The sequence below is a fragment of the Nuphar pumila genome, chromosome 14, assembly GCF_984573655.1.
Source record: "Nuphar pumila chromosome 14, dmNupPumi1.hap1.1, whole genome shotgun sequence".
Classification (NCBI taxonomy): domain Eukaryota; kingdom Viridiplantae; phylum Streptophyta; class Magnoliopsida; order Nymphaeales; family Nymphaeaceae; genus Nuphar; species Nuphar pumila.
Genome location: NC_143262.1, coordinates 91,489,496 through 91,503,859, shown reverse-complemented (window position 1 = coordinate 91,503,859; position 14,364 = coordinate 91,489,496). Strand labels below are relative to the sequence as shown.

Sequence of the window (14,364 nt, the reverse complement as noted above, 5' to 3'; positions counted from 1 at the left end):
AAAATTATTTTTCCAAGCACGTGGATTAGAGAGTTTTTGTCTCTCCAAATAAATCACTTTGTTCCTTTCCTCTTTTTTATTGTCTTCCAATGTAGTGTACATGAGATTAATTAAAATTGTGGCTGGGTTGTCACTCTTTATTAAAAAGTAAACATAGGTCAAACCTTTCATGCACACTACCTTTTTCATTTACATCTATAAGATTTTCAATTTCACAAATTTGTGAAGACTTCTCATATGTTTTTTTCTTTTCCATAGTTGGATCCGTAAAGAATGAACTACTATTAGCGTGATCCAATAGCTGATCCATAGCTAAGCATAAATTGCATGGTCCCGCAAATAAGGATAAAAGGTCTACTTACTGAAGAATGTGATCGGCTTCAATTAGTGCCTTCTTATCTTTCCATCTCTAATCGTACAATGTACACTCATATGCTGAAAATTTCTTCATCACTTTTGCTCGGTCCTCCATGCGTAATGAAGTGAATGCATTCCATTATAGTTCTGGGAGGTAACCTCCTGGAAAAGAAAGATAACGCCCAAATTTCTTCTCCAATTCAAATACTTCCCCAATCCAGTAAAAACCACAAAACCGTCACCCAACTACATATCCAATATCATCAAAACATCCATTTATGCTCAGGAAAATGTGATCCATAAGAGAATCAACAAGAGATAGCAATCATTCATCAAAATCATGCATCCAAATTCATGTGAACACTATTTTCATATCAAAAGATAAATCCATGCTTTCATGAATTCATCAAAGCATTTAACCATACAAATCACCATGCATAAACGTCTCAGATCTCTAACAAAGCATGATCAGATGATAGAATCTTTCAAATCCAAGCAACCCAATACGCTTTTACCGTGAAAATGAAATCAATAAGACCAATATCATCTGATTTGCACATTAGAGGAGTCGTTCTACACGTTTGGACTTCTACACCACCCGATCTACCATATTTGCTTCAGATATGATGTAATCCCTATAATTCAAAGTAGATCAACACCAATTCACAGTCTGATGGTTGATTTGCAGCAAATCACATGCTCAATGGGGTGATCCACACATTATTAAGTCGATTGTCACGTTGAACTTGAAAATTGCCCAATCGGCTACACCGTTTATCATGCCAATTGAAGAACACGCTCACAAACACATTTTTTTTGGATTTTTAATATAAGATGTAGAGAACCGTGCTCTATTACCAGAAATGGTAGCCAATCATGGAGTGGATGGTAAAAATATTGATGGTGAAATGAGAAATAAGGGGGTTGGCTGTAGTGGATTTGAGAAAAATGAAGAAGATGAAGGAAATTGTCACTAAAGGGGTTCTCTAATGAGTCTATTCTCAAGTCAAGAAGGCAAGAGCCAATTTCTACTATGGAATTTGAGAGGCCAAAGAGATAATTCTCATTAATGTTAGAAAAAAGATAACATGTAAACCTAAAATGGTATATATATATATAGAGTGATGAGTTGTGGAGCCTGATTCAGAGTTTTTGCCCTTGAAGGAAGGCGGGTCCGGGGGCTCCTCCGGTGCGGGTTCGGCTGCGCGATCAGCGGGCGGGGGTCCAGGGGGGGGGGCGCCTGGGGGGTCGTGGAGGGCAGCGCCCTCCGAAAGATTTTTTTTTGGGGCTTATGTTTGAGACCCATTTTCTTATAGATCAGACACGTTTTGTTTAGGTTTAGAGTTGTAGCCCTTGCTTTATATAAATACTTTCTTTTCTTTCTCTCTTGTAACAGTTGAAAAAGAGCAATAAGATTTTTTCTCTGAACGGGCGTGGTTTTTTACTCTCTCTAGTTTGAGGAGAGGTTTTTCCACGTAAATTTGTGTGTCCCTCTTCTTTGTATTTTGATTGTTCTTGTTTCTTCATTTTCTTGCTTGAGCGTTTCCTAACTCATGCAACTGATCAAAAGATTAAAATAACCCTTATTAATCCCCATGCAACTTCATGCACCCTCTATGGATTTATGGATCCAAATACAAAGATGTGAGAGGCTTTACAAGACATATCCTATACAAAGCGACCCAAAACAAGATAACTCACCCCAATGAGTACACCCATGATCTAATACCCTTTTATTTGGGTCTTGGATTCAATACATGTCAAGATAGGCCCCAAAATACTACTAAATAGCCCTCTATTTACAAGTAGACCTAGCCCAATAAAAATTGTAGGATATCACTTAACAACTAAAAAAGAATTCATAAATATGCCATACATCTCTCACTACAAAGCCACATTTATCAATGTAAGGGTTGTCCTCTTTTGTTCATCAAGTCCCAAATAGTGAGGTCCCCCTAGGTGACCAGCCAGGTATTTCTTTCAAAAAATCACCATATTGTACAAGACACGTTTTTTCAAAATGCCCCCACAATTTCAGTTATTCTCTCTATGTTCAAAATTGCAAATATCTGGTTTTAAAAAAACTTTTTACCCTTTGCACATGCGATTTCCTAAATATATGCTAATTTTCTCTCAAATATGTGAAGTCGTTAGTCTGCATTTCTTTTATCAAGCTGGCTAACGACTTTACATCATGTTTGATAAAAAAACATGCTTGTAAAGAAGAGCAAGTGCAGAAGATATGCCATAGTCTCCTTATTACCAGAGCCTGTTACTGTTCCCTTGCGACTTACAGTGTACAGTTGCGCTTAGAGTCTGTTTTGCTTTTGTTGAGTCTGATGTAAGCTGCCCGGTTCAGGTGAATCAATACCCCGAAGGGGCAGCCCATATACTTGAACTGTAATAGCCTGCGGGCAAAATTGTGAATGGATTAAATGCGTTGAGCTTTCTTTTGTTCACCCTCGTTGTGATTGCTTCTTGTGATTGCAACTTCTCTCCCTCTATTCTCTCTTGCTCTCTTGCACTCTGATCATAAGCTTTCGCGACCGGCAAGCGAGCTTACGAGTAGGCTTGCGGCGGTAAGGAAGGACCGTCGCGCCGCGCTGGCCCATTGAAGGAAATAGGCCCGTGACAAGTGGTACCAGAGCCCGTTCTCGTGTTGGGGAAGGGACTCCGGAGTCGGTGTCGACAGACACGCCGACAGGCTGCGATTTGTGAGCAAGACATCGTGGCGTCTTATCAACACTTGCGCAACACCAAGGGCAAGGCAGTTGCCGGAGCTGAGGAGATGGGTTCACCTCGGAGCCAAGAAGAGTTGGCTGCAACTGTTAACAAGCTGGTGGAAGATGTGACTTCGCATGATGAAGCGATTTCACGCGCATGTGAATCATTCAATGGATTGAATGATGTGGTGATGAGCCTGCAAGAGCAGGTGAACTTACTAATGGGGCAGGTCACTTCGTTGACGACTACATTAACCGATCTTGAGTTGAGGAACCGTACGTTGCAGCGGACGGTGACCCTGAATGGCGGAAATGGTGAGAGACCATCAAGGATTGATGTACCTAGACCCGCAAAATTCAATGGTTCTCGCGACAGCAAGGCCATTGAGAACTTCTTGTTCCAAGTAGAAGACTACTTGGATATCCAGAATGTGACCCTCGAAGATCTGAAGATCAAGGCTGCAGCGGCCTTACTTGATGGTGATGCTATCGCTTGGTGGAGGCGGAAACACAATGACATGGAGAGGGGTCAATGTGTGATAGACACCTTTGACGACTTCAAAGTAGAGTTGCACAACTACTTCATGCCAAGAAATGCGCAGAGACAGGCTTACCGGATGGTTCGTGAGCTCAAACATACTGGTTTGTTGCAAGACTATGTCAGAACGTTCCAGAAGCTTATGCTGGAGATACCTAACATGCCAGAAGATGACATGCTCAACTGGTTCATTGTGGGACTTCAACCATGGGCACAGTCTGAAGTGGAAAGGAGTAACCCCCGTATTTTGGAAGATGCATATGTGGCGGCTAAGCGCTTAGTTGACACTCAGCGCAAGCCTTTCACCCCATCAACCAAAGTTGGGAAGAAGCCTGACCACGGAGGCAAGAAGGATGAGCAGCGCAACGATAAAGGTGAGGCGTCGACACGCCATCAATCCGAAAAGAAACAGAACTACACAAAGCATAACAACAGCAACAAGGGTGCAATTGTGACATGTTGGTTCTGTGGTGATAGACATATCGCCCGGCAATGCCCAAAGCGCCTTGTAAAGGACGACGGGCAAGCCAATGCTGCACAGGAAGAATGCAGCGATACTGAAGGCAGTGACACTGAGACCATGCAACCGAGGATGGGCGCCATGCGATCGATTAACGCAGCTAGAAGTTACGCAGCTAAGAACATGCAGGTCAGTAAGGAACTTATGTACGTAGAAGTCATTATGAATGGAAAGTCTACTTCGGCAATGGTAGACTCCGGGGCCACACACAACTTTGTCTCGCGAGAAGAGGCAGAGCGGTTGGGCTTGAAAACTGGGCCAAAACAAAGGACTATCAAAACAGTAAACTCTGAGGCCAAGCCCATTCTTGGTGAAGCAAGAGATGTGGCTACTCAAGTGGGGAGTTGGGTCGGCAAAGCCAACTTCTCTGTGGTGCCCCTGGACGATTTCAAGGTGATTCTGGGTATGGAGTTTCTGCGAAGCCAGAATGTGATGATGCTGCCAAAGTTTAACACGTTGACGATCATGGGATCAGACCTGTCCCACACAGTGCAGTGCCTTACGCAGAAAAGCAAGTCTTCAGTGTTATCAGCAATGCAACTGAAGAAGGGTGTCAAGCATGGGGAGCATACATTCTTAGTTACAGTGCGTGCAGATGAAGGGAAGGTAGAAGCAGCAGTGCCGCCGACCCTAGCCCCTCTATTGGAGGAGTTTCGGGGGGTGATGCCTCCGGAATTGCCAAAGCGTCTTCCGCCAAGACGCGAGGTCGACCACAAGATTGAGTTGACCCCGGGAGCAAAGCCTCCCGCAATGGTTCCATACCGTATGGGGCCAGCAGAGTTGAAGGAGCTGCGCAGACAGCTAGACGAGATGTTGGACGTAGACATTGTTCGTCCATCAAAAGCCCCATTTGGTGCCCCGGTCCTTTTTCAGATGAAACATGATGGCTCTAAACGGTTATGTGTGGATTACCGGGCCTTGAACAAGGTCACAGTGAAGAACAAGTACCCATTGCCATTGATAGCAGACTTGTTCGATCAGCTAGGCAGTGCCCGTATCTTTTCCAAGCTAGATCTGCGATCGGGTTACTGGCAGGTGAGGATTGCCGAAGGGGATGAGCCGAAAACAACTTGTGTCACCCGCTATGGTGCTTACGAATTTCTAGTAATGCCATTCGGGTTGACAAATGCTCCAGCCACGTTCACGACTTTAATGAACCAGATCTTCTACCCTTACTTAGACAAGTTTGTGGTAGTCTATCTGGATGATATCGTGATCTACAGCAGTAACATGGAGGAACATGTCGGGCACTTGCGAACAGTGTTTCAGGTGCTGTAGGAGAATGACCTCTGTGTTAAACGAGAGAAGTGTCTCTTCGGGCAGGAGGAGATCAGCTTCCTTGGCCACGTTGTGGGGCGTGGTGTGCTGCGTATGGATGGGCAGAAGATAAGGGCCATCCAGGAATGGGTTCCGCCATGCAAAGTGCCAGAATTGCGATCATTCCTCGGCTTGGCAAATTATTATCGGTGTTTCATCGAAGGTTATTCCCTCATTGCTGCGCCCCTCACAGATTTGTTGAAGAAGAATCAGGTATGGCTCTGGACAGGAGCGTGCCAAGATGCCTTCGAGGGCTTGAAGAAAGCCTTAGTGAGAGAGCCAGTGCTGCAACTGCCTGATCATTCGAGACCCTTCGAAGTCCACACGGATGCCTCAGACTTTGCCATTGGCGGAGTTATTATGCAAGATGGTCATCCGATCGCATATGAGAGTCGCAAGCTGAAGGATGCAGAGAGGCGTTACACAGTGCACGAACGTGAGATGACCGCCATTGTGTATTGCCTCAGGACCTGGCGGCACTACCTTTTGGGTGCCGAGTTCATCGTCAAGACGGACAATGTGGCCACGAGCTATTTTCAGACGCAAAAGAAGTTGACGCCCAAGCAAGCTCGATGACAGATGTTTTTGGCTGAGTTCGACTTTGCCTTAGAGTACAAGGTTGGAAAAACCAATGTTGTGGCGGATGCCCTGAGCCGTAGGGCTGAATTAGCTGCTGCGCGCGCAGAGCCTTCTGAAGTGCATTTGGAGGGTGCATTGCTGAGCCGCATCTGCGAGGGTACACAGCAGGATCCGACCGCACAACACTTTGTTTCTCTGGCGCAGGCAGAGAAGACTCGGCGATTTTGGCTACAGGACGGCCTCCTCGTAACAAAAGGGGGACGCATCTTTGTACCACGGTGGGGAAGCCTTCACCGAGAGCTACTCAAGGAGTGCCATGATACACTATGGGCCGACCATCCTGGCAAGGAGCGGACCTTAGCACTCCTTGAGCGCGGCTACTATTGGCCGCAGATGAGAGATGATGTTGAGGGGTATGTGCGGACATGCCTCATCTGCCAGCAAGATAAGGGGACAAACCAGAAGGCTGCCGGTCTCCTTGAGCCTCTACCAATTCCAGAACGTCCTTGGGAAAGCATCTCTATGGACTTTATTGTTAGTCTGCCAAAGGTAGAGGGCCTCAGTTCTATTTTGGTCGTGGTGGATCGTTTCTCAAAGTATGCCACCTTCATCTCAGCTTCAAAGGAGTGCCCTGCAGAGAAGACTGCAGAGTTGTTCGTAAAGCATGTGGTGAAGCACTGGGGCATACCAAAGAGCATTGTGAGCGATCGCGATGCTCGCTTCATGGGCAAGTTCTGGCGTAAAGTATTTCGGCTACTTGGCTCTGATTTGCTATTTTCAACAAGCTTCCATCCGCAGACAGATGGGCAGACAGAGCGCATCAACGGGATACTGGAGCAGTACCTTAGGCACTTTGTTAGTGCCAATCAGAAAAATTGGGTGAAGCTCCTTGATGTGGCACAGTTTTGTTATAATCTGCAGAAGAGCGAATCTTTAGGCCACAGCCCGTTTGAGATAGCCACGGGGCAGCAGCCACTGACCCCGCACACTCTTGCCGCACAAGAAAAGGGAAGGCCATCCTTCGCCTATCAGTTTGTTCGCGACTGGCACAAGCAGAATGAGTTGGCGAAGGCATTCTTACACAAAGCGGCGAAGAGAATGAAGAAGTGGGCAGACAAACACCGTCGGCCCGCAGGGTTCCAAGTTGGGGACCAAGTGTTGGTGAAGCTATATCCTGGTCGCACAGGCATCTTCCGCGGGCGGCACCGCGGACTACTCAGAAAGTATGAGGGACCCTTCACCATCACAAAGAAGGTGGGCAAGCTGGCATACAAGTTGGAGTTGCCCCCAGACTTCAAGGTGCACCCGGTGTTCCACGTGTGCAACCTCAAGCAGTTCCATCCAGACGATGGAGACCCGGAACGCAATGTGCCGCAACGCGCTCCCATCATGCAGAGGGCCCCGACAGCACAACGGGCCGAGAAGCACCTCAGTCAGATCCTTCACCACAAGGTCAACTACTTGGGGCAAGCGAAGAAATACTTGGTGCAGTGGGAGGAAACAGCGGAACCAACGTGGGAGCCTGCATTTCGAATGAATAGCCGCTACCCGGCTGAAGTCAGGGCTTACCACGAAACAGATGGCGCCGAGGACGGCGCATGATTTGAAGGGGGGAGCATGTTCCCTTGCGACTTACAATGTACAGTTGCGCTTAGAGTCTGTTTTGCTTTTGTTGAGTCTGATGTAAGCTGCCCGGTTCAGGTGAATCAATACCCCGAAGGGGCAACCCGTATACTTGAACTGTAATAGCCTGCGGGCAAAATTGTGAATGAATTAAATGCGTTGAGCTTTCTTTTGTTCACCCTCGTTGTGATTGCTTCTTGTGATTGCAACTTCTCTCCCTCTATTCTCTCTTGCTCTCTTGCACTCTGATCATAAGCTTCCGCGATCGGCAAACGAGCTGACGAGTAGGCTTGCGACGGTAAGGAAGGACCGTCGCGCCGCGCTGGCCCATTGAAGGAAATAGGCCCGTGACAGTTACAGTCCCTCTGAAATTCCTTCAGCATTAGTAAGATGTATCATCCAAACGTCCTTAGGAACACATAACTTCCAACTTCTCTCTCTACTCTAGGAGTAGGAACTGACGGATAAGTGTTGAGGTACCTGGCTACTAGAAAAGCAAGAGAAAGTATTTGATGAATTAAGTATGGCATCTCACAAATCAAGATTCCTCCAAGTGTGAAGCATCATGGAGATCAAGGTGCCTTGGCGTTCCTTGATTGGATGTTTAGGCAAAGTGAAAGGTATGTATTCAGTAGTTGTGGGACTGGTGGTGGCTTAAGAATTTATATCCTAGCCGCATCATTAATGAGCAACTTGCAGTAGGTTCCATTGCTTACAGAAAATGTGGTCTCTGCTTTGATGCCTTTCCCCTTATCTCTACTAACTCAAATATCCAAGCCATCGGGCGGAAGAAGCAAGGTTGCCTTAGGCCTTTTAATTAAATAAGCCTGATTACCTTATTGATGTTGATATCGGGACAATCCTGACCTTTCAAGCTAACAGCAAGAATGTATTGGTATGATAATGCTTCGATTCCTTGACTGAGTGGGCGACTTGTCCGAGAAGGGAAGCATTCCAAGACTGATATGGTCCTGGAGCTAGTTTACAGAAAAACAATTCAAGGTCGTTAACTCCATTTCCACCTTAATTTTGAGCAGTAAGATAATGGCCTAATCAATTACGGATGTCTATAAGCTAGCTATATAAAAAAAAAGAGCATTATGGAAGCATCAATTAGTGATCCATGTCTTCCTTCATAGTTGTCCTAGGACCATATTTGGTTGGTCCATGGTCCATGCTAAATACTAGCCAGGACCTCCTGCATACGGTAATATTAATTGCTCGCTGACTGTTCCAGGATGACTTTTCCACGCTTCGGGAAGCTACTAATTAATTAACAAATGACTACAGTAATTAGGAACCATGTCCGAGAGTACAGTAACGAGGATTAAAACGTGTTTATGGTACCATTAAACCACTTACAAGAATGGCTAAGTGAAAATATCGCAATGCAGTGATGGAGCGCGAGAAACGGTACACTAAACAGCGTAGCAACATCTACAAACATTGTAGATCATAAACGTGTTTTTTTTTGCCTCACAGCACCGCTGAAATTTCCAAAAGAGTCGCACCGTCGATGCTGCAACTGTTCTGTAAACCATAAGCAAAATCCCGTGGCTAGCTACAAATCGTTCCCTGAAATGTGATGCCATCTTCCCCGAAGAAATTGTTACCCTCTAATAATCTTTACTTGATCTCCTGGTTAGCTGCGTAGCAAATGGAACTGCAATTTTGAATTTTAATAGCACGGAGTGCCCATGAATTGCCATCGAGTGCATCGAAAGTTGGATTAATCCAAGTTTGCAACTTTAGATAGGTAGAGAAACCAGAAGCACCAATTTGTAAGAGTTATTAATTCTAAAAGGGTTTCTAAACTAATGATAAAGGATGATTGGTACATTAGAGATAAAAACCCAGAATCCAAACAATTCAGGGACTACACTACATAACTGAAAAGAGAGAAGGATGAAGAAAGAAATGCAGACAGAAAACTCTAGCTAGCCTGCATCAAACCTAAAGGAAAAAAAAGGTTACCTGAAAATGTTTACCCTGCATTAGATTGACAATGGACTTCCAGGCCACAAAGCACACCCTAGTTAAAGAAAAACAACGGAAACAAAGAAAGAAAGAAGAAGAAGAGGTAGGTGTTTGAAAAAGCAACTTGTATGTTGCTTCTGATCGAGTTGTGATCATACTGGGCTTGTTGATGAGTTCTTCTTGGCCAGATTGTGCTTGTTATTGTGCATCCAGACTTTGAGCACCCTCCTCTTGATTCCAATCTCTTGGCAGAATTGCTGCACCACTGCTTCCTCCTGCTTCTGTATCCTCCAGCCGGCCTTCTCCGCAAAGCTCAACATCTTGTCCTTCTGCTCTTGAGTAAACCTTGTCCTGAACCTTTTCTTCACGAGTAGGGGAGGCCCCGAAAGAGCCCCACCGCCTTCCTGTTCATCAGAGTACTCTGAGGGTGCCACCCCCGGCCCTAGGTCGTAGGACATTATCATCGGTGGAGGCAGCCTTTGTATTGTGGGGTACCCATATGCTTGGGAGGTGGAGATGAGCACACCCTTGCCCACCTTCCTGCCGGCCGCCTTGAGATGGTGGTAACCGTCGACGCATGAAGGAGGATGATCGCCTTCCATGTCTTTCCTGTGGAAGTTTCTGTGGCAATTGCAAGCAGAGCACTTGAAAGCATCGAGGGTGCCCTCCGCGCCAGCGGGCATGAATTCCCCGCAACCATCGGTGGCGTTGCCTCCCATGGCTGCTGCATGGTTCTTGAGGCACTCCCTATATTTGACCACCACATTCTTGTAGTGGACGTAGGGTACTGGTGGTGGTGGGTCATCGTGGCTGCTGCCGTTTGAGGAGGGTACAAACAGAGCGGCTGTTGGCATCATACGGTTTGGAGGAGAGCCATGGGCCACAATATGATGACCACAGCCATAGTTGTTGATGCTGCTGCTAATCGGGATTGGAATCTCCCCGCCATGACCAGACAGCTCCATAATTCTGACCAACCAAGAAAACAAAAGCCGAATTGTGGTCTCCTTGATGTGGAGAGTGTCTTATGACTCGATCGGGAGGAAAAATAACCCAAGTCTAGCTTAGGAATCACACTGTCAGCAGACTAGTTTAAGACATTAACGTACAAACCCAGAAAAAGGTACAGCTTCTTTTTAGTCCCAGAAGAGGAGAAGAGAGGAAAAACAAACGAAGCCCAATGAAGTTGATTAGTACCATTCGGTTGACGTCCATTCTTGGAAGGAGTGATCAGAACATTTGAGAAAGCGATTCACAGTCAGTGATACTAAAAGTAGGACTCCGTTCCTTGTGCCGTCCTTGTCTACACTTTTAAAGAGGAAAAAACGAGAATTGAAGTTGGATATCAGCAAGTAATCGGATTGAGAAGCTTACTAATTAAACAGTTTACCTCGATCTCAAATTTCCTGAAGAAAAAAAGCAGCACTAGCATTGTGGTGTTTCGCGGTGAAGAAAGACCATGAAATATAGGACAAGAAATTATCAAATTGGTGGTGAATATCTCTTCTGTTTCTACATAATAGAAGTAATTGTGGCATTACGGACGACTGCAAGCAACGTGGAATACAAAGTTGCAGGAAATTGCACTAGAGAAGGTAGCGAGAGGAGATAAAACAAGTTTGCCACGGGAGATAAAACAAGTTTGCCGCAGAAGTGCCGGAGACAATCATAAAAGAAAATGGGTGATAAAGCGGAAACAGTGATACGCGTGCACCACACACACACACATAAAAGACACGGATTAGACAAAGAAATGGATAGCTCGGATTGAGGCCTGCAGTGACAGGAGAACTGATCTCCCTCTCATGGCGCACGAGTGATTTTTGACATGAATGCCTATCAGCTGCCGCTCCCTCCAACTCCCTTTGGTAATGAGTGCTTTCAATGACGGTTTAAGAGCTATGAACTAGAGAGAGAGAGAGAGAGAGAGAGAGAGAGAGAGAGAGAGAGAGGTGATGAGAAGTTGTGGAGGGTTTAATCGGTCAGCCATTAAATCTGTGCTTATTCTCAGTCGAGAGAGAGAGAGAGAGAGAGAGAGAGAGAGAGAGAGAGAGAGAGAGAGCACGCAAAAGGGCCTGGAGGGAGGAAAAAGCAGATTTTACAGACAAAGAGGACAATTTTACGCTCGGGATAAAAAGTGGGTTTGCTTGCTTTGCTTGCACTACCAGGAATCAAGCTTACGCCATACAGTGGACAATCTGTCAGAGAGAGAGAGAGAGATTTGGTACAATCTTCTCTCTCCTTTTTTTTTTCATGCTACCTACTTTAATGCTTTCTTGACAGACTAATTTTTCGTCTCTACTGTTGAGTAGACCCTCCCACGGAAATTGCAAAAGAAGAAAGAGTAAAAACTGAGTTACAAAAAGGAAGTACTGCCTTTCCCTACGGTCTATTCCCCTAATCACTGCCTTCGTTTCCATTCACAACTCTTTTTTTTTTTTTTTAATCGCATCCGTACCGGTCAAAAAACACGAAAGCCTTTTTGTTTACACCCGCAAGGGAAGTGCAGTGTTTCCTCTGGTAAAAGAGAAGAAAATGCAAGGGAGCAGTATTCGGTGGCGTAGGAATTTTGCCTCCAGTAATTACTATTTTATTTTGTGCCTAGCTAGTTCACTGCCTTGTCTTGATTCATAAATTTAAATAGTATGTTCACTGCTTTCTCTTGATTCATAAATTTAAACAGTAAAACATACTGATCATGCCATGCAGAAAGCATGATATTCTTTTTTTATAAAGAAAACTTGAAGCTCGCATCCATCATGTCAAAGCATAGAAAATTAATTAATGCCTTGGTTGTGCACAAGTCACCTGGCCTGAATAGTAAATGCCATGAATTATCTTGTGGTGAAAGATGTAGTTGTCTCGGTGAAATCAAGGCGCATTTACTTATGGTTTTGTTATATACAACCACGAGAATTATTATGAAACCACCCTTATACGGTAGGTGCACAGACAATAAGTGAGTTTCTGTGAAGTAAATAACAGCAACCGACCTACACCTTTAGAAAACGATCCATTCGGATGGACGTAACTTAAATGCTAGGACCGAATAATTTTAATGTTGTTGAAAATGAGATCATAAATGATTCAACTGTAGGAAATACATTGTTGCAGAGTCCATTATCGAAAACCTTAATCATGACAGCTGATTAGACTAAAATGATGAGAAAAAAATAATAATAAGGAAACGAACTTTTATGCCGTTTATTGGTTTCATTAGAGCTATCCGCAGTTTCCCAACGTTGAATTCTGTCATTTAATTAATTTTTTAGCTCCCAACTTTACCGACGGCACATTGGCTGGACTTCTGTTGGTAAAACCTTTGAATATCTATACCTGTCTACCCAGGGAGTACACTCAGCTTGGATCTCGCCCAAAGGGATGTGCCACCTGTGGATTTTGAACTTGTGTCGTCCCCATCAACTTAGCAACATTCATAAGTTGCTCCGCCAGTTGAGCGGAGCCCTAGCTTGTGGGTTTTATTTTCTGCAGTTATTTTCATGAAAGTGAATGGACAGCTCTCTTTCTTTTTATGAAAAAGAATCCACGCCGAAGCAAGAAAAACCTTGGGTGGAGCTGCCCAACCATCTTGCCTTATGCGGCCCACCTCGACACACTCATGAGCCAGTAAGGTTTGATAGCACCTTCACAACCAATCCACTGGCCACGCGGGCGAGATGGGCAGCTCTTTGATTTTTCTTATGAAGACGACTAGACCCAATTATTAATGTGAGACATTCTCCAAATTCGAAATCCCAACTCACTTTATTCATCGCTATCCGCTTTGATTCCAATCTGTCTCGGTCTCAGAGGGACGCTTTCTTCCTTTATTTGTTTGTTTTTTTATCTCTTTTTATCCAGTATTTTGACGGTGCTCCTTTTTTGTGGCCTTCTAAACAGAAAGGAAATATATAAATACGCTATCTTATCAAAAAACAAAGAAAGTGAACCAAAAAAAAAAAAAAAACTGAATTAAGCTACATATTTTTATAATTAATGTAGATAAACATGAATTCTTGAAACCATTTCTAGCCTCTGTCTTAACACAATCGGACAACAGATTAAAACCAACAGAGCGTGTGGAAGTGGGATCCGGTGATATGTCAAACAAAACACAAATTTTGGGTTTTGAAATCACCACGTACTGTCGATAGCCTTCTTCCGTGTAGGGATGTAAACAGCTCAGATTCGGGTCATATGTAGCTAATACCAAATCTAACTAATGGGATATTGCTAATTGGACTCCGATTCAGATTCTACATTTAATTGGATTGGAACATCAGTCAGATTTGGTTATGAGATCCTAATTAAACTGAATTTGAATTTGATTCTTAATCGGATTCAATTTTCTTAACCAAATCCAATTAATTGGATGACATATATCTAATCAGTTGTCATCCCTAACTTCATCGCCAGTGCACAGAGTGGGGCCCACCAAAAGGATGTCATCATTACACAAAAAAAGGGGGCACGGATTGTGGTGATTCCAGAACACACAATTTGTGTTTTGTCTGAGGCGTGGTTAGGTGATCGAGCCCAGACAAAACACAAAAAATCCTCACCGCATTCAGCGATTTCTGTGTAAAATATAAAACATGAAAAATCACTACCGTGTAGCTCGAGTATTTTTTTAAGTACTTGGGTCCAATGACCAGATTTGATCCGGTTTTGTCTTATCACCTGATCCAACCTCTTATGCGTGTGTGTACGCGATGATTTAGAAAAACGAG

General features: G+C 44.5%; 1 pseudogene across 1 annotated transcript; it reads right to left on the bottom strand.

Annotated features, from left to right (window-relative positions):
* Nucleotides 1-9,498: 9,498 nt before the first annotated feature.
* LOC149817414 (zinc-finger homeodomain protein 2 pseudogene) lies at nucleotides 9,499-11,510 on the bottom strand (annotated as a pseudogene). The gene is made up of 2 exons (XR_016427697.1): nucleotides 11,025-11,510; nucleotides 9,499-10,942 (listed from the first exon to the last, which is right to left on the bottom strand). The product of XR_016427697.1 is annotated as a zinc-finger homeodomain protein 2 pseudogene (transcript).
* Nucleotides 11,511-14,364: the final 2,854 nt, after the last annotated feature.